The following is a 27,525-nucleotide window of genomic DNA, read 5'->3' as shown; positions in this document are numbered from 1 at the left end:
CACCCAATCAACGATTAATCCATTCACGCACCCACTCACCCATCCATCTACCCACCTGTCCATCCATCATCCACCCATTCAGGCATGCATCCACTCATCCAACCATCCATCCATGAATCCATCCAACCTTCCATCTATCCATCTGTCCTTCCATCCATCCCTCCATCCACCCAGGCATCCATGCCTTCCTTCCCTCCTTCCTTCCTTCCTTTTCCTTCCATCCAATGTCTGTTCTTACTATGTCTCAGGCATGTTCTGGGTACTGGCGAGTCAATAATGAACCCAGGCATTAAAGCCTCACCTTCATGGGCCTTTCATTCCAGCTGCAGAAGACAGACAGTATACAGGTAGACAGTAAACAAAATGATTTCAGGGAGTGACTCATGTGATAAAGTAAAGCAGCTTAAAATGATGCAACACTGGGCTGGGGGTTTCTCCAAGCAGGTGCTATAGCAGCCAAAGCCTGAACCAGGCTTGAAGCCCCTCACGGAGGTGCCCCAGAGGGACAGAAGGGAGGTAGTCAGGCCTGCAGAGGGGAGGTCAGAACACAAACTGAGGTGTTTATGTGAATGGCACCCCTGGAGGTTGCGCGGTGCATGGCCCTATGCCTGTCCCTACCTGCAAGTCGTCTGTCCACTTACATTCTGTGTCTGAACCTTCTAGATACGCCGTCAACCAGCCAGCTGATGATGAGAGCTATGGGCACCCTAAAGGTCATTCATTCATTCATTCATTCAGTAAATATATACTGGGTGATTCCTGGGGCTACCTGCTCTTCCCCCTCTGTGACTCTGCCTCTCCCCAGGGTTAGGCTGTGCTTTGGGACCCCACCATGGGCCCCTCTGGCCTACCCCTTTCCTGTAAGGAGGGGGATCCCGGGAACCACCAAGGTCTCTGCCAAGATGCCCTGGCAGCACACTCACCAGGGCCCTGGTGTCCACTGCCCACCCTCCCTCAGGTGCCTTTTCCAGGGTCCGTTCTCCCATTTGGGTATCCCAGGTGCCCGTGTTTGGGGAAAGGCAGGGAAGCTTGCAGTCCGCCTGGGCCAGGGAGGGCAGTGATTCGGATGGACCCAGTGGGCACCAATGTAAGTTAATCATAAATATCACCAACCGAGTTCTCACCACGCAGGCAGGGTCCCCAGTGCAGTGCTCACATCTTGTGGAATCATCTCCACACATTGAAGGGGTAAGTGCTGCAATCCACACTTTACAGAGAAGATCTCAAGGGGGTTAAGTGTCGGAAGTCAAATCCAGGCAGTCTCCTCCGAGACCCTGGGCCAATGGGTCATTGCCGTGTGCTGTATTCCTCCCAAGAATGAGCGAGGTCCCAGCTACCACTGCTTCAGGGATCCTGGAGTCGGGCACAAGCTCTTAGGAACAAGCCACAACCACGGGTCCTCATCAGCCCATCGGTGCTGAAGGCCTCTGCATCCTGTTGCCATAGATACCACTCCTCTTCTCAGGTAGGAATATTTCCGTGTGCTGCCTGGAAAGCAGTGATTCAGCTGTATCAGCTGATGACTTTAACGATGAAGCCATCCTTTACTAGAGAGAAAAGAAAATCTTTTAAAAAATAAATTCTGAAGGATCATACTCATTGGACTTTTTGTTTTGTGCCTAGGGTTCATTTTTAAAAATATTCTGTTTTATATTGGAGTATAGTTGATTCACAATGTTGTGTTAGTTTCAGGTATACAGCAAAGTGATTTAGTTATATATATATATATATATATATATATATATATATATATATATATATATATTCTTTTTCAGATTTGTTCCCATATAGGTTATTACAGAGTAGTATAGTTCCTTGTGCTATACAGTAGGTCCTTATTGATGATCTATTTTACATACAGTAGTATACATAAGCCAATCCCAACCTCCCATTGCATCTCCCTGCCACCTTTCCCCCTGAGCAACCACAAGCCCACCCTCTAAGTCTGTGAGTCTGTTTCTGATCTGTAAACAAGTTTACCTGCATCATTTTTTTAGATTCCACATATAAGCAATATCATATGGTACGTGTCTTTGTCTGACTTACTTCACTTAGTATGATCATCTCTAGGTCCATCTGCAGCAAATGGCATTATTTCATGCTTTTTAATGGCTGAGTAATATTCCATTGTGTGTGTGTGTGTGTGTGTGTGTGTGTGTGTGTGTGTGTGTGTATATACACACACACACACATACCACACCTTCTTTATTCACTCCTCTGTCGATGGACGTTTAGGTCGCTTCCATGTCTTGGCTGTTGTAAATGTGCGACAGTGAACACTGGGTGCCTAGGGCTCCTTATAATTTCAAGGCAGCTCCGTATGAAGTAAGATGTCTGAGCTCTGGCTTCCAGGGAAGTGCAGTACCAGGGTGATGGGTGGGAGGCACCGTGCAGCCCTGGCCTCCTGGACAAGAGGCGGACAAGCCCGTGCACATCCTTCCCTTCAGACCGGCAGCAAACAGCAGTCCAGTGGGTCAGCTGGTGCAGGATCTCACCCTGGAGGGCGCCCAGCCCCAGCTGGTGAGTTGGCTGATCGACGCAGAAGCAGTTGGAAACGGTTTTGCTGATGAAAGTAATGACATTTGTGAGCGGGATTTCCCAGAATCTGCTCCCTCCGCCTGCTGTGAGGGCCCGAGAGATGACAGAGAATCGGAGAGCAAGGGGAAGCCCAGCGAGGGGCCAGCCTGGGGCCCCCCAGCTGTGTTTTGAGGGCTTTGAGCTTCCCTGGTGGCCACTGGAACCTGCCTGGAGCAGCTCAGGGACGCCTGGGCAGGATGAGTTCAGGCCTGAAGTCAGAGCTGCCGGCTTAAAGATTTTTTTTCTTAAGATATAATTTAGATACCATAAAATGCAACCTTTTCAGTATGCAGTCTGTGAGTTTTGACAAATGCCTACAGTCACGTAAGCAGCACAGTCAAGATATGCAGCGTTCCTCTTCCGCCACCCCCCATCCCCAGCAACCACTGATCTATTTTCTGTCCCTACTGTTTTACTTCTTCCAGAACGTCATATAAATTGAATCACACTGTTTGTAGTATTGTGAGGCTGGATTCTTTCAGGGCGCACCATGCATATGAGATTCGTCCGCGTGGTTGAGTGTATCAAGAATTCTTTCTTTTTAGTGCTGACGAGTATTCCAACAATTTGTCTATCAATTGCCCAGTTAAGGGGGTTTTGGGTTGTTTCTAATTTGGGGTGATTTTTCAATAAAACTTCCATCCCTATTTGCATGCAGGTTTTTGTGTGCATAAAGATCTTCATTTTCATTCTGGTAAGTTTCTAGGGTTGAGGCTGCGGTTTGTACGGTAAGTTTACGGTTACAAGAACCTACCATCGGTTGTCCGGAGTAGCTGTGTCATTTTTCACCCCACTGGCAAAAAATGAGAATTCCTGTTGCTCCACATTCTCGCCAGCCTCTAGTGCTGCCAGTTTTTAACAATTTGACCATTCTAATAGGGTGTGGTGTTACTGTCAGTGATTTTAATTTGCAATTCCCTGGTGACTAATGATGTTGACCATCTTTCAGGTGCTTACTTTCTCTTTGTAGATATTCTTGGGTGCGTTTCCATTTAAACTCTTGTTTCGCTGGCTTCTATTTGTCTTATGTATCGAAGTGCCAGCAAAGATTTTATTATGGGGAAAAAGAGTACAAGAAAAATTACACAGCCTGATAAAACAGATGGCAGGACAGGTAGAAAGGTGGCCTTCCAACGCTGCGCTTGGTACTTTTTCCAAAATTCCAGATTAAGGTGTACACCCAGTTCCTTTCAGGATAATGGCAGTGGTGAGGCAGGCAGCTCCCCAGACGAAGACCCCGATGGTGGCCACTGGCAACTCCATTCTCTACATTATATTTAGAGTAAGTATCTGATCATTGCTGTTTGTGCACGAGATGACAGAGCTGTAATCACACCAACTGATTTCATATTATTTATGTTACCAGTGAATAGCTCATGTTTGTTGCTTAATAGACACTTGTTGAATACGTATAAGATTCTGTCCCTGCCCACTAGGTCCTGTGTTGGGTTTGGAAAGCCAACATCTATGTATTCAGAGAGAGAATTAAAAACAGAATCTGTGACACTGACTATGGAAAGTGGGTACCAGTTAGAGGTTCTACAGGAGGTGGTTTATGGAGGTTATGAGGGTCTGCTGGGGGGAAGTGGGGCTTGAATCGGGAGATCGGCAGAGAAGACGGTGAAAGAGAATCCAGGCTGAGGAGGGCAGGTGTGAGCAAGGCACGTCGGGGAGATGGGGTGGGGGAAACCAGGCCGGCCCGAGAGAAGGCTCACACCAAAAGCAGCACGTATGTGTGGGTGCGGGGCTTGGGGCAGCTGAAGTTACACAGGGAAGGGAGGGGGAGGCCAAGTGATGGGGGGCCCTGTCTCATGAAGCAGGGAACTGGTCTCAGTTTGATCAGGTCCACACTCTCCAAGCCCTGTACCCATTTCAGTGATAAGACTGGCCGAGGTCACAGGGGTCATTCCAGCAAATATACCTGCTGGATGAAGTGCCCACCTGTCAGGTTCCAGTAACAGGCAGACATCACTCCAACCGGAAATGTCTAACATTTCTTCAGATAAATCAGCTCACACCAAGAATTTTGTGATGTTCGCCAAAAAAGAAGAAAAATGTCTAGGCTTAAACCATGAAGAGGCTTTAACAGGGAACTCTCATTCATTGATATAATTATTGTAGACTTTTGCCTTACATTGCATGCTTCAAGAAGTTTATTCCAATGTGTCGCAGTTAAATCATTTTTCCTTTATATTTTTGGCCACTTCTCTAGTTCCTTAAATATCTCCTACTTAGTTTCTTTTACTGAACAAGCAATCCGTACGTGCATTGATTAGACTGCAACAGAAACAGTGCTACTTTCAAGCAGGTTGTGGAAACAAAATCTGTCAAGACTCAATCCATGGTCTAGCCAATGACCAAGTCTCCCAGGAGTCTCTCTGTGTGGGATGGTGTGGACAAGTCTATGGCTGTGTTTTTATCCCTCAGAGCTAGCTAGTCACCCAGGCTGCACGATCGAGAAGCACATAACGGAGCCGTAAATGAAGAAACCATTGGCCCTTGGTCTAAGGTCCACTAGTAAAATGGCTGGAACTTGATTCCCCTGTCCTGTGGTTCATGGGATCCCTTGGGTGTTACTGTGCTGCACCCACAATGATACTTGCCTTCTGTGGGTTCACTGGGCTCATGGCCTCCACGCTCCCACTCTGATGTTACCTCGAAAGCTCTGCTTCCTTAAGACCCGTAGAGACGTAAGGAAGAGACAGACCTACCTGGCTCTGGACACTGGCTTACAGGGATAGCCCTGTGGTTGAATAATTACTCTGGGTCCCAGAAATGAAGAAACAAACACAGAGCAGGTTCACGGCAACCCAGAACCGTAGAGTGCCGTTTCTGGGGGTATTTCTGGAGCTCTTGAAACTCACCCTCCAGGGGAGCACCTACCTAACATTTACATTTCCCAGGGACTAGCCCATCAGCCGATGCGTCACCATCCGTGTGACCTTCCATATTTGTGCAGTGGGTGTTTCCGAGCTGGCTGGCCCTCCCCAGGTCCAGCCTGATGTGGTGATCTTTGCCTCAGAAACAGATCTGACTCCTTTAACTGGTCCCATTGATCCCTCTGAGGTCATCTTTGGGACGTCATGCTTTTTCCACTTGACTCTACATCCTCCAAACGATGTGCTCACGTGTTTCTAGAACACCCTTCCAATGCTCCCTTAAACCAGGGGTTGGTAAAGAATGATCCTCAGTTCAAATCCACACCACCTGTTTTGCAGACGATGTTTTGTTGGAACCTGGCCAAGCCCATTCCTGTAGGAGTACTTTCAACAGAAACATCTGGCCGCAAAGCCTGAAATGTTTACTCTCTGGCCCTTTGGAGGAACAGCTTGCTGACCGTGCTTCAGACAGCAGCGAGCGCCTGACCGTGGCAGATGCTCAGAGCTCCGCTCTCAGGATCTCCCTGCATGCTCCCCGTGGGGTGGGGAAGGGCTGGAGGGTCCTTGGCGGGGGCTCTGAGGACCAGGTGGGGTTTTGCTCCGTCTTGTCTCCATGATGTCTCTTGACCCCGGATCACTCGGTTCTAAATGCCCCCCAATGATTTCTTCTGTTGCACACGCCGCCCTCTGATGCCTCCCCGATAACTCACCCCCTAGGCTCCGGCTTTCTCTTTATTTGCATCCTTGTGAGATTCATAATTGTGTGAAATTGCATGAAATGTGCAGTGCATGTGATTAGCTCTGCCGGTGGCTATCTGTAGGTGGTGTATGTGTGTGTGAGTGTGTGTGTGTGTGTGTGTGTGTGTATATATATATATATATATATATATATATATATATATATATATATGGTGACTTTGAATTGAATGATTTTTGCAGTCAGCCAGCTAGAGCTGGAGGGGATGTACAACCACCACAGTGAAGGCAGCAATTTGCTGGGCAGCCTGCTTCTGCTGCATCTCATTCTAGTGCCTGGTGATCCAGCAGCGTCCAAGTAGAGAGGCTTAATTGGGAAAGAAAGAGGCGGTTTGGAGCAAGTCATTTCTATTCCAAAGGCAGTCCTCATTTTTGTTCACTCTGGTTATTTCCTCTCCTCTGTCCCTCTGAGGTGAGTGAAGGGCACGCCGACCGGGAAGACTCTCGGACCACCCCAATCACAGGCAGTTTCTTGGTCCAGACCCGTCCTCCCAGTGGTTTGGGGCTATGAAGAGCCAGGCCAGTGTATCCCAAACTCGCCTTATTATGAGAACCGTTTGGGATGCAGGTGAAACGTCATACCCATGGGTCCCTCCCTGGAGAGTTTGACTCAGCGGGGGTCTCTAGAGCCTGCATTTTATTTGACATTTCTGGGAATGCTTATGATTTGGCAGGTTTGGGGAACACTGAATTCGTCCACAGGGGAATGATAATACCAGGTGACATGTGTCCTGTGCTTGCCTCATTCATCTGCCTGTCTGCCCTCTGAATAGGTGGCAGCACCCCCAGTTCAGAAAGAAGGAAATGGGGGCTTCCTAGTGGGTCTCTAAGGCAAGGTGCCCCTGCTGGGATGGGCGTGAGAGGAAGTGTGGAAGCAGGTGCATCATAAGGCGTGTTCACTCACTGGTTCACTCACTCATTCATTCATTCAAGCTATGGCATCTGCATATATACCTTTTCTTTATTCATATCTGTATCCATATCTGTATCTATATTCGATATCTGTATCTGTACCCATCAGTATCTGAATCTATATCAAGCCCATATCCATATTGTGTCCATATTCATATCATATCCTTATCTCTATCTATTTATAATTACGCACCTACGTGCCAGGCACTGGGGATCCCCATTTGCAAGTTGGGGAGGTTCCTGATTTCATGGAGCTCACAGGCTACTGGGAAGTCAGACACTGAGGATCCAGTGGTCCAGACCATTATCCCGTCATGATCCGGGTGGGGCCTCAAGCAAAGAAGTAGCGGGGATGGATCTTCAGGGCCTCAACTCATCTTCAGAGTAGAAACACATCTGCAATTCTATTTATTTTTCCAAAATACCCAAACTCTTCAAACCTGCAAAATCAAACTCCAGTACCTTATCCACCCGTGCTATGGTCTTTGGAATTTGAGCACAAAAACCCCTCACCTTGTCACACTGAGCTGTTTAGAACTAAGTGTAGCTGGGATGTGCAACCTTTATCTGAGGGAAGAAAACCTTTTCTCCTCGAGCGGGGGTCACCCCAAGAGCCGAGGCCCCTGGAGTAGTCTAGTGAAGCCGTACTGGTCATCACACCATCTGGCCAGTTTTCAATTATGAAAAGTCTCTTAATCAACGTCTCCAGCCCGCAACCCATATTTAATTTAGGGTCTATGTTTTAATCTGTAAATTAAATGATGAGAGGGCCTTTGTGGCGGCACACGCACCTTAGCGCAAAGGAACACTCGCGGTCCTTCGAGAATCCCAGCCGCTCTCAGTGGGACCCACACAAAGCGACAGCAATTACTGTGCATTTCTATGAGGTCTTCCAAGTCGAGTGCAGAGAACCTCCGCGGAAGGTGCGCCCTGAGGATGTGATCAATGGGAACGGGTGAACTTTCCTTTCCTGAGGGATACTCCTTTCTTTAACGTTAAAGATTTTTTCCCTCGTTTCACTTTTGCAGAGGCGTCCATGTTGCAACTGACGCTGAGAGTGTCAGAAAAATTATCTTGACCATAAAGACGAATGTGAAAGTGGGTTTAGATCGAACTTCTGGCCATGGTTAAAATGTGAATCATTTGGAAATGAGAGTTTCACAAAGTGACACGATAAGTATCTACTGATAGGCTTTAAAATGCCAACAACTTGCTCTCACGTCTCCACAGCAGGCACGGTTTTTGGGTCAGGATCAGGGACACTGGCCAAGGAGGCTGCCCCGCCTACCCGACTGCTGCCAGGGAGCTCATTACGGACATCAAAGTGGGGGGGCCTGACATTCCCCCCGACATCCTCCTCCCTCCCATCCCCCTGGCAGGAGGAGGGGTGGGGACCGTGTCCACCCCACGGACAGTACGTCACCTTCCAGCTCCCTCCAGGCTGCCTCATCTGGGGGCCGGTCCACGGTCTCCCCACTGCAGGGCCAACAAGTCAATCGGGGCCAAGACAGGATATGTGACTCTGGAATCTTTGCCCCGGCGGCTTCCTAGGTCAACAAGAAGGTCCCAAGAGCCGTTGGTTGGGCTCTTTCTGAAGCCGACTCTGGGATAACGACTTGAGGGCAGTTTAGTGATCTGGGAGGTGACTCCAGGGAGCAGAAGGGCCTTGGAAAGTGAGGCAGGGAAGGGAAGGATGTCATTTCATTGAGTGACTGAGCAGGATGCCGCCATGGCCCCCGGGGCTCATTCCTGATGGGGACTCTGGCGTCTCAGGAAGCGGGGAGGGGCGGGGGCACTTGGCCACCAGTGTTTGCTCCACAGCAGAGGAGGGCCGCCCCTGAGGGCTCTAACCTTGGGGTGTTCAGGAACAGAGTCCCGAGGAGAAGTGGACGGGGCCCCAGCCCCATCTTCCCAAGCTTCCTTTGTGCTTGTGGCTCTGCCTGTGCGTCCCTTGGGGGTGACCTCACTGACCCGCCTGCCCTGTGCTGTTTGGCCCGCACTTGTGTCCCCCTACCCCAACCTCCCCCCACCCCTGGAACCATGTGAGGGCTGTGAGGCCCTAGATGCTTTCACCACCGACTCCTCTCCGGGTGGGGACCTTCCAGACCCCAAGGCTTGCCTATGTCCTTTCAAGCGTTCTGCACACATACATGTGACTGCAACTATGCCAAACCTAGAAATTTACCTCCTTTTTTCCTCTTCCCATGAATGTTAAGCTAACAATCTAGTTTTCATTTTTTTCCTTTTTAGTGCAAGATTTCCCCCATCAGAGAGTTAAATCTTATTTGTAAAATACTATGGGTTCGAGCATATTAATATATCGTCTATCTTGTTCCCCTTCTCCTGCAAATGCTCATAGCTCTGCTGAGCTTACATTCATAACACGCCAGGAAAATGCACCCTGACCCCTTCGACAGAAGAGAACTGGAGTCCAGAGTCTGGTGATGGGCGGGGAGTGACACACACGTACGGGAGGTGGCGGCAGCAGGATCTGAACACAGACTTGCCGCCGTATGAAACACAAGCGCTCTTTCTACTAAGCCCTGGGGCCTCCGGTGTTAGACTAAAGCTTTGCATCCTGTCTGTCCCTTTGCTAGAATTCAAAGTCAAGGCAATGAAAAGACAGAAGACCAAGAACAGTGAGAAGCTACAGAGCTTAAGAAGCATCCAGCTTTGTGCTTGGAATTCCTCCTTTTGCCCCTTAATTCATTAATTTAAAGAATACTAGTGGTTCACCTCCTGGGTGCCAGGTGGTGCTGAGTCAGATGCTGGTTATGTGATACTGAATGAAACGAAAGTGGTCTCAGCCCTCGTGCAGCACCGATGTAGTGGAGGAAACAGTCACTAGAAGTTAGCAAACAGGTGCCTACAAAGTGACACCTGTGCTCAGAATTGTGAAGGGAGCGGGTACCTCTTAGAGAAGGATGGGGATGGAGAGGAGGAGACCGGCTGTTGGGTTAGGTTGACAGGGAAGGTCTGTCTGAGGTCACTGGGGTTCCTCTGAGGGTGGAGAAGAGGCCATGTGGTACAGTGCTCCTGGCGGGAGGGTCAGTGCATGCAGAGGGCCTGAGGGAGGGGAGGGGCTGGAGTGAGGGACAAATAGAAGGGAGAGCCTAGGGGTGATGGGGCCCAGCCCACTCAATCCTGCAGCTCCGGGCTGAAGCCAACTGCCTATAAACAAGAATGAGCGTTGGTTACAGATCAAAACGAAGAGAATCACTGCATTAGGCCATTTTACTTTAGTTTTGTTGTGACTGAAAAATGCACACGATAAAAGTTAGTAATCCCGTTGCCCTACTTGTCACAGCTGCAAAACGGTAAATGCTTGGCTAGAAAAAGACAAATGCACATAAGGCACAGAATGCAAAGCTCATGCCCCCTTCTTGCCTAAAATCCTTCTCCCTAAGTAAGACTCTCATTAAGAGCTTGAGTGTTTTTTGTTTGTTTTAGTGATTCCCTCTAGAAATGTATGTATATATAGTTTTTCTCTTTTTTCAAAGCCTTGCCTGGAGAGCTTACCTTGTCAATACCTCATTTCATTTTTAAGGGCCGCGTGGTGTGCCCGTGCTCACATCAGCACTCACTCTTCCGAGCTGCTACCGACAAGCTCCGAGGGATTATTCTGCATCTCCTTGCTGTAAGGATGCTGTCCCAGCTTCCCTGGTGGACTGTTGCCAGGATAGAGTCCTTGCAAGGGGCTGGTTGGATCAGAGGATTTGTGTGAATTAGCATCGTAAAGGCACCAGGCGAGGAGGTGCGTGCTGGGTCTCTTGGGCCTGGGGCTCAGGATGGGGAGTTTCTAACAAAGAGGGAACCTGGGGCTCTCTTGGCAAAGTCTCTGCAGAAGAGCTGGAAAGGGATGGTGTTCTACCTGCTTGCTGGTGCTGCCAGCCTGCCTCCAGCCAGGCCGTGCTGTGAGCTGCTTCCGTCTTGTCGGACCAGCCCAGGGCCACGTTCTCCCAACACAATCGGTGAATCCCAGCAGCTGCAAAATCAGGCACCTGGGTAGGTGTGGGGACCAAGTGTGACTTTGGGCTCGTCTACTTGGTGGTTGTGTGACCTGAACAGCAGGTCAATCGTCTGAACAATCGATGCAATTAAATCAACAATAAAGGGTGATCGGCATGACCGTCTATGGCCCTTAGGAAAAATATAGTAAGATGATGATGGCAAAAGGGATGCTGAAGAAAACGGTGACGCCTCAGGAGGAGGGGGAGGGGGAGGAGAAAGGGGGAGGGGCAGGCCGGATGGCGCTGTGCCCGCCTTCGCTCACTCTGAAGCAGCCGCCGAGCCCAGGAGTGAGACGTCTGTCTGTCTGTGGCCTCACTAGAGTCACGCTCTTTTTTTTTTTTTTTTTTTTTTTAAAGTTTTACTTGATTTTATTTATTTATTTATTTATTTATTTATTTTTGGCTGTGTTGGGTCTTCGGTTCGTGCGAGGGCTTTCTCCAGTTGCGGCAAGCGGGGGCCACTCTTCATCGCGGTGCGGGGACCGCTCTTCATCGCGGTGCGCGGGCCTTTCACTATCGCGGCCCCTCCCGTTGCGGGGCACAGGCTCCAGACGCGCAGGCTCAGTAATTGTGGCTCACGGGCCCAGCTGCTCCGTGGCATGTGGGATCTTCCCAGACCAGGGCTCGAACCCGTGTCCCCTGCATTAGCAGGCAGATTCTCAACCACTGCGCCACCAGGGAAGCCCCTAGAGTCACGCTCTTAATGAATGGAGTTAGGACCAGTCCCGGACACAACAAGATGTGCGGAAGCACCCAGAGAGTCGCGTTTACGAGGGGACAGGGAAAAGCTGATGGACTCCTCCTTGGCCTCTTTTGAAAGCCGGCGGTGGGTGTGCCAGAGGAGCCCCTTCGGCTTCTTGGATAATTACCCGAATTTGGATCTCTTTGCTTCAAGGTATTTTTTTTTAGGGCGCTCAGGAGGAAGGAAGTGCCAGAGACGTTTCTGTCATTGCCAAGCTGATTGTTTACGTAATTTTCAGCAGCTTTTGTCTGGGAGAGCGAGTGGGAGGAGCTTTTTCAGGACGGGGCGGAGGCACTCTGCGGGGCGTGGGGGGGGCGGTAGGCGGGGCGGGGGGGGGAATGCAGAGGCTGCAGACCCTGGATTCCCGTCCTCTCACGCTGAAACCTTTCTTTACAGCTTTGTCATCACAGTTTGCAGTTTTGCTTCTGCTCTTGTTACCATATATTTAAAATTTTATACCAATGCTCTTGCTACAAACTGTGGCTTCATGTACTGAGGTTGGCTGTCCACGGTTCTCACGACCACCCCAGCAGCAGGATGCACGTGCCCTGGGCTTGCAGTTGGAGGACGAAGGTAGACCCCCAGCTCTGCAGACGCCAGCCCGAGGTGGCATGACCTCTCTGTACTTGGAGGCTGTGATTCCTGCTGGGTTCGCCCCACAGGGTGATAACCAGGGAGCTAGGATGTGTGCAGACAGTTTGGAGACCATAAATATTATGCAAATATGAAATAAGAGTATCTTTCTGGTTTGACAGATCTGCCCGAGATCACAGAGCTACTCAGTGCTAGAAACCAGTCCAGACTTCAGGTCCGTTTGTCTTTGAGCCTGTTCTCCAGGGCGCTCAGGAGAAAGGGGGCGGGAGCTGGAGGAGCCGGGAAGGCGCAGAGCGGGGGTGCAGCCTTAGCTGGAGCTGCTCAGCCAGATCCCACCAGAGCCCTCGAGCAAGACACGCACCCGGAGCCGGGCCCACCGTCAGGATCCTCCTGTCCGCCCATTCTGCTCCACTCCTGGGAGCTGGGGAGGCCCCTTGTCAGGCAGGTGCCGTTGCCAAGGCCGATTCTCCAGAGGTGAGGCATCGGAGGCCGTCGGCAGCCGCAGCTCCAGCAGCTGGAGGTGGGCGCCTGCCCATTAGCGCGGTCTGTGTGGGCCCCAAGAGACCTACCACCCCCTGAATGATTTTTCACCATGATACACAACATAAACCATATGCTGTAACAGCTCATACAGTGTGTAATAATCCAGCACTAAATAATAATTCACAGTGAGAAGGGAGAAAGCCAAAGCCACTTTCCCTGTTTGCCTATCTCCTCCTTGATTGAAATCCGTTAGTAAAGTTCGTGGAGAGCAGAGTATGGAACCGTACCTGGCCTCTTCCACACCCTTCGATGCTCCTTACAAGGCTCCCCCCACCACGTGCCCTGCTGGTCTCCAGCGAGGCCATTGCTGGCTCGAGCCCAGGGGGCCTCCCCCGCCTTCTGCTTCTTCCCCTTCATGCCCTGTGGCCACGTGGTCCCTTGATTCACTGGGTCCATTTCCCACCTGTAATACTGATGGGCAGTCACGGAGTCCATGTGGGATGAACACGTGGACCCTTTGCACCTTCACTGCCACCCATTTCACAGATGAACAAAGTGAGGCAGAGTCCAGCTGGGATTCAGCCCACTCTACAGCCTGTGTGACCATCTCCCGAATGGAGTCCTTCAAACCTGCCCCCCATGGCCTGATGTCACCGAAGTTCTCTCCTGAGTCATCACAATTGCCTCCTAACTGGTCCCCTTGCCTGTGTCCTCCCTCCATAGAACCCCTCTCCTTAGGGTCACTGGGTGGAGAATTGTACAGTGTGTGTCATGCTGTCACTTCTCTGCTAAAGTCCTTCAGGAGTCCCCATGTGGGTTAGTCAGCTCCAGCCGTCCTAGCAAAACACCACAGACCGGAGGCTTAAACTTCACACATTTATTTCTCATGGTTCTGGAGGCTAGAAGTCCGAGATCAAGGTGAACAAAGTTGGTTTCTCGGAGGCCTCTCTCTTTGGCGTATAGACGGTCACTTTCTTGCTGTGTCCTCACATGGCCTTTCCTCTGTGTCAGCAACCCTGGTGTCACTTCCTCTATTTACAAGGACACCAGTGCTATGGGGTCAGGGCCTCACCCTTGTGACCTCATTTAAGCTTAGTTACGTTCTTAAAGGTCCCTTCTCCACCTATTGTCACATTGGGGGTTAGGGCTTCAACATGTGAACTCTGGGTGAGATATAATTCAGCACAAACACCGTATATGGGGGAGCTCCTGGGATAACGTCTAAGCCCTTTGCCCACCACCACAAACGTCTTCCTGGTTTGCTCCCTGCCTGTTTCTCCAGATGACTCTCTCGGACCTTCCTTCTCAAAACACCCCCATTTGCACCCTGTGCCCAAGCCATACATGGGTAGTTGAGTTCCCCAAATGTTTCCCGCCCTTGTCCTTCCTTTGCCTTTGCACGAGCAAGCCCCCAGCCCGTGAAGCCCATGCTGGCTGTCCTCGGCCAGGCTCACTCGTACCCCAGGTTCAGGCCCTTATTCAGGCCCATCTTCTCCTGACGCCACAGTGGGATGCGCGCTCTTTCCTTGTGGTCCCACATCAACCAACCTATGGGCAGCCTCTCCCCAGGGGCCAGAGTAACCCTACAGCAGGGGCCCGGCCTGTTCCTCTTTGCATCTTCAGACCCCAGAACTACATCCAGTGCCTGAGGCCTGAGGAGCCAGCCAAAGGGACCTGGATGGTGGTAACGACTGAGGCTGATCTTTTCCCTCCGCCTCTCTTTCTAGGCTCTGCCGCTATTTGGGGCCGTGTGACATTCATCACCTCCCCACCAGGTGAGAGGTTTCATTGCTTCTGTTTCGCAGACTCAAGGATGTTATTAGGCTTTCCAGTGACCACACAGCTGGGCAGTGGCAGAGCAGGGGTGTTGTCTGGGCTACTGGGGTCCCCAGCTCGCCTCTGACCCCCAGGCTTCACGGCTACCAAAGAATGAGAGAACCCAGTGAGGGACAGGAGGCCACCCCGTGCAGTAACCAGAGTGGGACGGCCACACCAGTGGAGACCACGGGCAGGTGGAATCTCAAAAGTGCTGTGTGCAGCGGGGTCAACAGCAGTTAGGTGTCAGGGAAGCGGGGGCAGCGTCTCCTTTCCCCACCCTCCACCCAGTCCCCTGCACTGGGCCTGGGCCAGGGGGTCGCTAGCGGGTATCTGCTAGGTGGATAAGGGCCTAAAAGCCGCTCCAGAGATCTGCCCCGCCCCCTTCCCAGTGCTGTGCAGCAAGCCTTTCAAATTGATGCCAGGTGCGTTGGAGGGTGTCGTTACCCGTTAAGCCCTTACGCGATGCCAGCAAAAGCATACTTCCCGAGAGCTCCTTGCTCGGCACTCAAGTAAGCAAGCAACGGAGCCAAGCATCAGAGCCGTGTGGACAATGTGTAAATGACTCTGCTGAGACCTAGTGAGTCAAAGTCTCCGGAGGCGGGGTGAGATGCAGGGACTGCAAATCTCTATTGTCAACAGCTCCTTCGTTGACCCCGACACTGCCACCCCAGACGCAGCAACTCCTGTGAAAGGCACAGGGAAAGATGTGAGACTCAAGTCATCCCCAAGTTTGGAGATGCCACTTAAGAAAAATAATGCAAAATTATGAGTACAAAATTAGGGAGAGGCCTTGGAAGGGCCATCTCCTTGAGAATCCATATGTTAAATCTAATTATGACCATATAAAAGAAATCTTTGTCCCTATCCTGAAGAGCCTAAAATCTGGTCAGCCACACATGGAAAGCATTTCCTAGATTGTGTGCTGAGGACGTAGATACTCTGGGCTCCAATGATAGGATAGATTAGTATTCCTATGAGTTGTTCATGGAAGGTTAATGAACCTGGAATTGAGCCTCACGTTGGGGTGCGGATGTGAGCTCCATGCAGCAGGGAATGTGTACCGACAACTAAGAACATCCTCCTAGCACCTACTACTTCCTCCTTCCTTTGAGTTCTCTGGCTTGGTCGTGAGAAGTCCTCTATTCTCTGTTTTCCTGCCTCGGATCAACATGGAAGGATTATCCTGTTCCATCAGAAAGCTCAAGATTCATAGTCCTTTGGAGAATAGAGGCGAGAAGTACAATCCAATTAGAGACAAAACCAAAGCAACAGCTTGTCAAGCAGTTGGCTTGCAGGTGGTCCTAAATCCGTGTGGACGTGCAGAGAAGGCTGCCCAGCACTGCTCCCCCGACGCCCTTGCGAATCTCGTCTCTGTGGAAAGACTTACTAGTCCTAAGAAGAAGAAAAGGGGGTTTGTGGAGAAGCAGATCCGGGGAGGGGAAAGGGAAGAGGTCTGACTGTGGTTTGCTTTGTGAAGGACCCTTGTACTTCCCTGGCTCACTTCCAGAGTCCTCCATCGGACCTGGAGATGGGATGATGGGCATCAACCCGCCTGGATGCCTGTGGCTTCCTCTCCTCTAACAGGAGTGTCTTATCGGGGGCGGGGGAGGGGCTCATTCTCTCATTCTCTCATCCCTGCTCTGTCTTGCACACACGTGCTGCTCTGTGCATTACACAGGCGTGGATGAAGCCGGCCAGGTGGAGTCGCTGATATGGAGACCTCAGAGCTGGGTCCGCTGAGCTCATGAAAATCACCATTGCAGCTACTCCTGCCCTGCTGGTCTTATATCAGGCATTATTTCAAGTGTATTTAATTTCACACTTTAAACTCTCATGAAACCCTTCTCAAGTAGGAATCGCCTGGACCCCTGCACGGTGTGGACGGGGAGACTTAAGATGAGTTACGTGCCCAGGTCACTGCTGGTCAGTGGCAGAGCTGAATTAGGACCCAGACAGTTGGCCCGAAGGCCACGCCTGAAAATCACTGGACTTCACTGTAGATGGAAAAAAAGAGAAGGGTTCCTAGAACAGCTCCAGTTTCGTAAGAGGAACAAAAACAAGAACCAAAACAAAGAACACAAAACTGAGTGGTATTTTCAGTTCCTGGAAGGGGGCTAGTTGCTCCTCGGCCTCTGAGGCCGTGCTTAGCATCCTGGGCCCAGGGCCCTCCTGCTTCAGGAGGGAGAGTGAGAGCATCTGAGACACGGTCAGGGAAGATGGGCTCGGGCACGCAGAAGAGGGAAGATGGGCTCGGGCACGCAGAGGAGGGACCCGAAGCTGAGGGGCCTTGGGAGTGCTGGCCGCTGACCCCCTGCAGAGGTCGCCCTGGAGGCAGGGTGGGGTTGCCGGGGCTTCTGGGATGGGCTGAGCCTCACTCCTGCCTGAGACTTGAAGAGGGGCTCAGCCCCCCACCCCCTGCTCCGTCCTGCGGCTGCCCTTGCCCTGTTCCTGCCCTTTTTCCCATCACCAGAGCTGCCCGACCAGGCCTCTCCAGCACGCAGCCTGCAGGCCAGCTGAGGCCCGGCCAGGACCCTCCCTCCCCACCACTGCAGCCTCGCATAGCCCTCGGCCCCCTTGGGCCGGGCCCGGCTCTTCTCACTCTCACTTAAGGCCGTCCTGGTGCCTCTCCATCTCGCTGGGACCCTCTTCTGGGCCCTGTGACCCTCTCTTTCCTTTGGTGTCTGGCGAAGTTTATGGGGAGGCTGAATTCTGTCAGAGCTCACTCTCTGGAAACACTCGCCAAATGTCATTACTTATCTGTTATCTTCTGTATCTGTTTCCCCCCCAACCCCGGACCCATCTCAGTGCCAGGACACAGTAGGTGCTCAATAAATGCTGAGTAGGTGCCCAGTATAAATGAGAGAAGGAACAAACCGGGGAAGGCCTGGGTACTAATGCCAGTCAGGACAGCCCAGGCTTCCCCCAGGGTCCTCTGGAGGGTGGAGCCCTGGGCAAGGGTGACCTTCCAGCCTCTGTCCTGCCCTTGGGATCTGGGGAGGACCTGGGGGTCCAGCACAGGCCCAGAGGGGGCGGCGACTCCTCATCTGCTCCAGTCCTGGCATGAAGCCCTCCCTCTGCTTCCTCATTCTCCCCAGTGCCTCTTGGTATTGAGACGGCCCTGATTCTACCTTTCCAGCTTTGTTTTCTCACCTTTTTTGAGGATTCTGCTTTAACTGGTCTGGGGTGGGCCCAGGTGTCATGGTCACGGGCAAGGCCGAGAAGGTCTGCTGGAAGCTGTGGGCAGAGCTGGGGCCTCTGATTTCTCCAGTCTCCTCTCTTCCTCCCTGTCTTGGTGCCAGTTCTCCAGGGACCCAAGGGAGGAGGAGGGAATTTCTGTCTTCTGTCTCCCCTTTGGTCCTCTCTTTATCCACTCAACAAACATTACCCAGTGCCTAGCACTTGCCAGGTACCCTGCTGAGTACTTAGGACGCAGAGATGCACCAGACAGAGGCTATCCTCAGACTCACGTTCCAGGAGCCCCTCCCTGGCCAGAAATGTCCCTGTTCACACAGAAATTTCCCAGTGACCTGCCTATCCAGGCCTTCCCAGGGAGGCACAGTTCCGCAATCCCCAGTCCTGTCAGCTACTCCCAGTGACCCTCTCCCAGCAGCCGAGTCAAGTCATCCAGGATGATAAGAAAATCCCACTAGAAAACTCAAGCCAAGGCGACTCCCTGGCTTCTGACTTCTTACAACCTTCTGAATAAGAGGACAAGTTCTAGTGAGCAGCGTCAGTGAATTCCCCGGCAGAGAGAACCCTGGGATGTGCCTCTCCTCCATCCACCTGGGAGCCTGACGGATCGAACCGAGACAGTGGAAATTTGAAATGGAACAGAATTTAGTAGCAATATGGTTCATTAATAGAGGCAAGAGTCTTGAAGACTTTGAGAAAAGGACCAGATTTTCATTTCTCTGACATCTTCCCTGTGAGTCTTCTTAGGAACATGCCCTGGATAAGTACTTCCACTTTTACAACCAAGAAAGTGTTCAAGGTCAAGTCAAATATCAAGACAAACACTCTGCTGACGCTCGAAAGATGTCTCCGTCTTCCAAACAGGAATCCATAAAGTCATGACAGAATTACAAGGTAGACCCGTCGAAGGGACAGAGAAAGAAAGAAGAGAAAGCGACATGATTCTAGAGAGAATTAAGTGTCACCAACTTCAGTTTCAATCCTGGTCTAGGTGGAAACAACTGAAGGCTGTGGATACCGTTTTGTAATTGATGCAGCATGCGAAAAGTTATCTGTAAACGAAATTGTGTGATAGACAGTAAATTAAGCAAAGCTGCCCTATAAATTTGGATTAAGTCTTACATTGGTTTTAATATTTAATACATCATCATGAATCACATTTTCATAAACCACAAGAACTTTAAGAATCTGCTAGATGATGGTGATGGTGATGATTTTTCTTCCATTAAAACCTTCCTTTCAATAAAGCATGGAGTCAGTTGCATTTTATTCTACTATATTACAAAAAATAAAATCTCATTGAACACTGATGTTGCTAGATTTAGTCCAAGGCACAAAGGACAACTTCAGTTCATATATTACCAGAACAACTCGAATTATACGCCAAAAGGATTAAGTGTGCATGCTCATTCCCTCTTGATTTATTTTGTGATTCTAAAGAAAACTGGCTAGAGGGTGGCTAATAAAATGTGATGTGGCAGGAGAGGAAGGTCTATAGAGCAGAGGGTTCACAGACCAGAAGGGAAGATGATTTGAGTCCTGTATTTCCAGGTGTATACATTGCTATCTGTAAGCTGCCAGCAGATACAGGCACGTTCTCAGCTGATCAAGTGCATGCAGCAGTGTTGGTTCGTGAGGTCCCCAAATATGTATGAATTTGAACCTCATAATTCAACTTTAAGTTCAGATTAATGAGTCTAAGTTTAGCCTGAAGGGGGAAAACAATATGTATCACAGAATGACCAACTTAAGAGCTCATAACTGAACGAAACTCAAGATTAAAATGCATATGAAACAATTTCAGCAGGGACACCAATGACACCTGCCTTTGGGCCACTGCTCACAAGTGTCAGACACCTGACTGGTACCAGTAAGCTCAAAGGCGATCTCAGAATTCTTCTCCCTGTATTTACCTCCACGGGATCAAGGTTACATCAATAAGTTAGAGGATCATTGGTCATTGGGTACCCAGACTTTTGGTGCCAAGTCAGTTCAGTCAAAGCTTGGAAGCTAAAAGTCACTGTGGGGAGGAGGGTTGGTTAGGAAAGGATGGAGCTGAACCTGGAGGCAATGCAGGTGCCTGTGGATGGTGGGCAGGGTGGGCTTTTCTGCAGGGAAGACTAATGTGAGCAAAGTCACCAAGGGAGGAAGAAGAAAGGGCATGTGGGACCCAGCAGAGAAGAGTTTGGATGTGTCATGAATCAGGTAATCCAGTGAGATGTTGGACCTGATAAGGCATAACTTGGGAGCTCAGAGAAGAATCAACACCACGAGGAAATCAGGAGCCACTTTTGGGTGGTTGAGTATGGTGCTGAGGTGATGCTGGGGGATTCTGGAGGGTTTATGTCCAAGGGAAGAAAGTGCATCATTGAAGGATGCCGCCTTGAGCCTGCAACAAAAAAGGAGAGAAACCTGCCAAGTCAGAACCCCAGGGAACCCAGCAGTAAGCTTCCTGAAGCCCTGCCCCAACCAGACTGCTGGGCAGAGAAGGCCAACAGCAAGGTCAGGAGGAGGATCCAGACAGAACCCTTCCAATCACCCTTGAGAACAGATGGCCTAGAAGTCATCCCGGCTCTACAGATGTGCTGTCTTAGGATGGGCACCTATAGAAGCAGACCCAGGAGGAGGATTTGAGAGCAAGTGGGCTACTTGGGAGGTGATGGTGGTGAGCCCAGGAAGCACAAGTGAGAAAGGGAAGGAAGGCAGTCAACAAGGTGTGTAGGTTCGGGGTTTGCAATCGTGAATCCACTGTGCCTGTGCGTTGGAATTGAGTAGTTACCTAGCAGGATAGCAGATGGTGGGAGCCAGGCTGCTCGCTGTTGGGGAGGGAGATTACAGATGAGCAAGGGGAGGGGGCTAGCATGACCCACATGTTAAAGTATCAGAGGTGGAGACATCAGCATGAACTCATGTTTACCTTAGTATAGATGCAGGTGGTTACATACAGAAATATGTATAGATATGTGAATATACACAGATTCATATACACACAAAAATTTCCTTGCTTGGTCAGCTGTGGGTGGGGGGTGGTCGGGCGGCCTAGAAGCAATGACACCTCAGTAACAGTGAGCACCTCCAGCGCCCATGATTGGTCTCTAATCCATTCTCCAATAACGGGACCAGGATTCCCCTGGAGAAGTGGTTGATTCTAGGACTAGGACAGAAAATATTCAAGAAGAGCCTGGAGCTTCTTGGAGTGCAGGAAAGTAAGGAAATGCTCAAAACCCCACACCCACATCGATGGGATATGTCAGAGGGACACAGGCACCAGCTGAAAGCTCAAGCTTTCAAAGCCGAAACAATTTGAGCAAGAAAATAGAATTTTGAGACCAAGTTGGTAGATTGCAGAAAGGGCTAGATGAGCAGAGATTTGGGGGTCTTGGAGCATAAATTATAAGCAAATGCAAGAAGAGGGATAAAGTTAGAAAATTTGAAAGGGGTCAGAAAGTGATGGTTTGAGAGGAAGCTGCTTCGGGTAGCTGGAGGACCAGGCTTGCTGTCACATGGCCTCAGCACGTGGATCAAGTAGTCATTGCAGAGGGAAAGGCTCGCCTGCTCTGAAGAATATGGCATTTCCATGCTGGATTTCTCATTTCCCTGAGAATTAAAGTTTGCTTCCATTTTGCTTTCAAAATAGTCACTTGACATTTCCCTGAGAGCGAGGCTGTTCTTCCCTCCACAAAGATGTTCCCTAAAGAGTTGAGAGGTGCCCTTTTAACCACGGCCTTGCTAAGATTTGCTCTGAAACAGGCCAGCCAGTGCTATCCCTGTAAAACAAAGCAGGGATGACACTTCAGCTGCTCTACACGTTGTTATGTGCCTGCTGGGAATCAGGTGATAATTACTCTGGGAAGCCCCGTGATTCTCTTGCTTGAGCAGGTAAATATGCCAGGTGGTCTCAGGGGCAGGGAACACGGCTCCTCTTGGGGAAGCACCAGTGTGCTGGAAGTCTGTCCCTTCCCAAGCCGGGTGGGAGGACCAGTTGGGCCCTAAGAGGGCACGAGAGTTATTTCAAATTCCTAGGAGAAATTTGAACAATGTGGGGCTTGAAATTAACATGGCAATAAGGTTCCCACCAGATATAAACCTACATGTAATTTGGGTCACCTTTTGTCCGTGGATGTGCTGGGTTTTTTGTTTTGTTTTGTGTTTTTGGTTTTTTTGTTTTTTGTTTTGTTTTTATCTTCAGGAAATTCTTCCCTGCAGAGATTTCAGAAACAGCAGGGCTGCCCCTTGATTGGAAAAAGAACCCAGGCCCTCTCCTGGCAGGTGTGTGCTGAGATGTTGACCCCTTGCCCACGTCCCCCTGACACTCACTGCTCCCATACATTTGGGGTTTTCTCTCAGCCCAGGTGGGGCAGGATGGAGGTGCTAGGGCAGCCCTCAGCCAACAACAAGCGTGAATTGGAGGATGAATGTCCCAGGTTCCTAATCCCTCAGGTGATGTCATTCTGAGGTGTGTCCTCTACTGCCTCCTAGAACTCCCAGCGGAATTGAGTCCCAGCTGCTCACATATTTATTATTCCATCAACTCGTCATTTTAGGATACCTTTATATTTATAGAAGAGTGACACAGATAGTAGAAAGTTCCCACACATTCCGCAACTAGTTAACCTCTTGCATTACTTCATTTTATTCGTCCCAACTAGTGGACCAGTATTGATGCATTGTTATTAACGAAAACCTTTATTTTATCTAGACTTCCTTTGTTTTGACCCAATGTCCTTCTTTCCGTCTCAAGATCCCGTCCAGGACAACACACTACATTTAGTCATCATATCTCGTTAGGTTTCTCTAGATGGTTAGTTTTTCAGACTTATTTTCTATTAACTTGACTGTGTGAGAAGTGCTGGTCAGGTATTTTACAGAATGTCCTTTGATTTGGGTCTGTCTGCTGCTTTTGTTTTCACAGGGTTAGAGTGGGGTTATGGGTTTCGGGAAAGAAGACCACAGAGGTGAAGTGTCATTCTCATCACATCTTATCAAATGCACATGCTATCAACCTGACTTTCTATTGTCTATGTTAACCTTGATCGCCTGGCTGAGGTTGTGCTTGTTGGGTTTCTGCATCATAAAATTACTTTTCCTCCAATTTTTCATAGTCTTTGGAAGAGAGTCACTATGCATGGCTCAGACCTAAGGAGTGGGGGGTTAGAGGGTCCACGTACTTGAGGGTGAAATATCTTCATCTCCATATCCATCTCCATCTCTATATCTATCTATCTATCTACCTCTATTTTATTTCTTCTGCACTGGACATTTATCTTTCCTTCCTCCCTTCTTACCCTTCTTTCTTTCTTGCCTTATTCAACCATTAATGTCTACTTCTTTATTTTGTAAACACTGGCAAACTGATTTTAAAGTTTATACAGAAAGCAGAAGACCTAGAATAGTCAACACAGTGCTGAGGAAAAACAGAGCTGAGACCTGATGTACCCAACTTCAAGGCTTTCCATAAAGCTACAATAATCAAGACAGAATAGTATTGATAAAAGCATAGATGCAGGGGTCAATGGAATAGAATAGGAGAGCCCAGAAATAGACCTACAAAAATATGGTCAAGTGATCTTTAGCAAAGAAGCAAAGGCAATTTGATGGAGGAAGGAAAGTCTTTCCAACCAATGGTGCTGGAACAATTGGATGTCTGTATGTGAAAATTAAATAAACAAATCAATCTAGACACAGACCTTACATCTTTCACAAAAATTAACTCAAGATGGATCATAGGTCTGAAAATAAAATGGGTTAAAAATAAAAATAAAACAGATTGCTACAAAATGTATAAAACTAGAAGAAAATATTGGAGAAAACCTAGGTGACCTTGGATTTGGCAATGAGTGTTCTGACACAGCAACAACGTTCTTACAATTAAAGCCATGTGCTCTGTGGAAACGACTGATAAGATAATAAAAAGACAAGCCACCTGTTGGGAGAAACACCTGCAAACCACATATCTGACAAAGAACTTGTACCCAAAATACACGAAAACTCTTACAACAATAAGAAAATAACTCAATTTTTAAAAACGGGTAAAGGATTGTAATAGACACTTCACAAGTAAAGATATGTGGATGGCAAAGAAGCATATAAAAATATCACACTCACCGTCATTTTTCATCAGGGAATTATAAGTTAAAACAGTGAGATGTCACCATACACCTATTAAAATGACTGAATTACAAAATAACAAACAGTGACAAATGTGTCAAGGATGCAGAATAGCATAACCTCTCATTCATTCCTGGTGGGGACGCAAAATGCTTCAGCCACTTTGGAAGACAGTCTGGTAGCCAAAGAAAGTCTTGCCATGCAACCCAGCAACTGTACTCCCATTTAACCAATTGTTGAGAAACACTTCTGTGGAAAAACCTGCGCATGAAAGTTTACAGCAGCTTTATGCAGTCACTGAAAACTGGAAGCAACCAAGACATCCCTCAATACATGAATGGATAAACAGACTGTGGCGTTCAGTGGAATATTATTCGGTGATCAAAAGAAATGAGCTACCAAGCCATGAAAAGTCATGGAGGAAACTTGAACGCCAGCGCTAAGTGGAAGGAACCAATCTGCAAATACTACAGACTGTATGGCTCCCACTACACGACATTTTAAAAAAAGGCAAGACCATATTGACAGAATATTCATCAGTGGTTGCCAGGGGTTCAAGAGGGGGAGGAAGGAAGAGATGAAGTCAGGGTGTTTTAGGGGACTAAACTATGCCATGTGATACTGTAATGCTAGACACATGACATTTTGATTCGTCAAAAGACGTAGAACTTAACAGAGCAAAGAGTAAACCTTAATATGCAAATATTTTAAAAAATCATTTTAAAGGACCCCAGGAAGGAATGCAGATTGTCACAGGAGAATCTAACTGTATTACAGCTGCAGGAAACAACTTCACTGAAGGGAGTGTGGGTGAAGGAGCCTGTACTCTAGTTGATCAAGTCGTTTCCCATGGGGGTATGAGATAATAGTTCTATACTGAAATTTAACAGTGTACCTAAATGGGTCTCAGATGATGGGAACCAGGTTGCCTACTGTGAGGGTGGGAGATTACAGATACGCAAGGTTAGAATGATCCATGTGGTCATGGATTAGAGTTAGAGACAGCAGTGTAAGCTCATGTTTCGCTTAATATAGATAAAGAGCAATACTGTTAGAAATATTTATAGATACACCCACACACACAAGTTAGTATATATACTCGTATTTCCTCGCTTGGTCAGCTGAGAAGGTGTGCCTAGAAGGTGTTCCTAGTGCCTAGATCTCAGTTTCCATACTGCTCTCCTTGGGAAAGTGGCTTATTCTGAGAATGGAGTAGGTAACACACAAGATGCGCCTGGAGAATCCTGTAGTGCCCGAGAGAAAGAGAGCGCTCAAGAAAAAAAAAATCTCATTGATGGTAGTATGTCAAATACCACAGGAGCCAAATGGAAAGCTCCCAAGGGCTAAAGCTGGAACAATGTAAGCAACCCAATAAATAAGGGAATGTTGGGTTATAATACCAGTGACAAAATGAATATCCATCAGTCCATATTGATATAAACTCATGATTAAATAAATAAATGAGAGATCTGTGCAGAAGAATTCCAAATAATTTATGTAGATACTCTGCCCTCATGGGTAGAAGCATAACTCCCCCCTCCTTAGGTGTTAGCTACACACAGTAACTTCCTTCCAAAGAGCACAGTATGGAAATGGGGAGAAAAAAGTAACTTTTCAGCAGAGAAACCTGTCAAACGTGACTTCAGCCAGGTGATCAAGGTCAACATGGATAGTGATATCATGTTGATTTTATGTTCCCTTCATGGGATGTGACGAGGAGGGCACTTGACCTGCATAATCTTCCCAAAACTCATCACCCCAGTTTAACCAAGAGAAAATCATCTGACAAATTCCAGTTGAGGGGCATCTGACAACGTACCTGAACAATACTCCTCAAAACTGCCAAGGTCATCAAAAACAAGGAAGGCTGGAGACACTGCCACAACCAGTAAGAGCATCAGGAGACATGACAATTAAATGCACTGTGGTGCCCTGGGTGGGATCCTGGACCAGAAGAGAGAGGTATTTATAAAAACTCAGGAAATCTGAATAAATCATGGACTTTAATGATGTATCAATATTGGTTTGTTAATTGTGACAAGTGTACCATGTAATATAAGACACTAATAATACAGAAAACTGGATACGGAGCTTATGGGAACTCTATTATCTTCTCAGAATTTCCCTAAATCTAGAAGTCTATTATGTAAACAAATTTTATTTCCTCTATTTGAAATAGTCAAGATAGACATTGCTCAAATGCCAGGTAGAGTTTTCAGACAAATGATAATTCTGATTATTATTCACGCAGCTAGCATTTATCAGATGCCTACAAACATGCCACACACTTTTCCCAGCTCTGAGAGTGGAGCAAAGAACAATGAGACAAGGTTGTCATGACACTCATGATCTTTCCTTTGTGCCACTGCCCTGCTCTGTATACTTTTTTGTGACACTTCTATTATTCTGCCTGGTGTTTTATTTGCATGAATTTGTTTTACCGTCTCCCACTGAACATTCTGAGGGCTTCAAAGTCCCAATGCGTAGTGAAGTGCCTTGCAAAGAACATGTAAGTAATAAATTCTTTCTTTTATTTATCAAATGCTTACTAAATATCTATTCTCTGCTGGGCACCATCCTACATCAGAACTCATTGTCAGATGTTGAAGACAGCCCCCAATTTTTCTTATGGGACACATGCATATGTGAAAACAATCCACCAATAAACGGGATAACCACAAAGAGTTACAAAGAACAAGTGTGGTTTTGTGCCATGTGCCTGTGGTAGTGATAGGTATGTGGACTGTTTCCATGGGGGGAGAATTAGGCATTCAGTACATGCTCTGCCCCCAAATATAGTAAACTGTTAGCATAATGACTTTGTTATATAAAACTTGCACCAATAAGAAAAAAGATTGCACTAAATTATTGACGATCTCATAGAGGCTGAGAAAAGGAGGGGAAATCCCACAAATTAAGTTATTCTGTTCCTCCTAATCAAGAAAGGGCTGTAGCTGAATAAGAAATTTTATTCCAGTGTTATTCCCCGCCCCTTCTGCCTGCAATTTTCCCCACTAATCAGCCCACGTGCCTTAATTTTGTGATTGACTTGTTTACCAGAAATCATTCTGTCTTCTGTATATTCATATAGTTCACTCTTCTTGTTTCCCCACTTGACAAGTATTTATTGAGGTGGACCATATGCCAGTTTTGCTCTAGGTGTGGCGGATACACAAGGAGACTGTCCTTGCCTTCATGGAGCTTGCAGTCTACTGGGAAAGATAGAAAACAAACAAATAAGCAAACGGATGAGTACCTAAACATTATTATATGTGTTAATAATAATATTAGACATCTTTCTCTGACCACTAACTTAGTGTCTTTGGCTAAAATAATTACTTCTGCCTCTGTGTATATTCCCTTCCCTGGATGGTCATTATACGCCCCACCCCCTCGCCAGGTATCTCCAGCCTCATTTCCGTACACTCTTCTACCTGCCCACTGGGATCTAACC

This window comes from Balaenoptera acutorostrata, chromosome 15 (assembly GCF_949987535.1).
Source record: "Balaenoptera acutorostrata chromosome 15, mBalAcu1.1, whole genome shotgun sequence".
Taxonomy (NCBI): Eukaryota; Metazoa; Chordata; class Mammalia; order Artiodactyla; family Balaenopteridae; genus Balaenoptera; species Balaenoptera acutorostrata.
The sequence above is the reverse complement of the archived record's forward strand: the minus strand, read 5'-3'. Positions refer to the sequence as shown.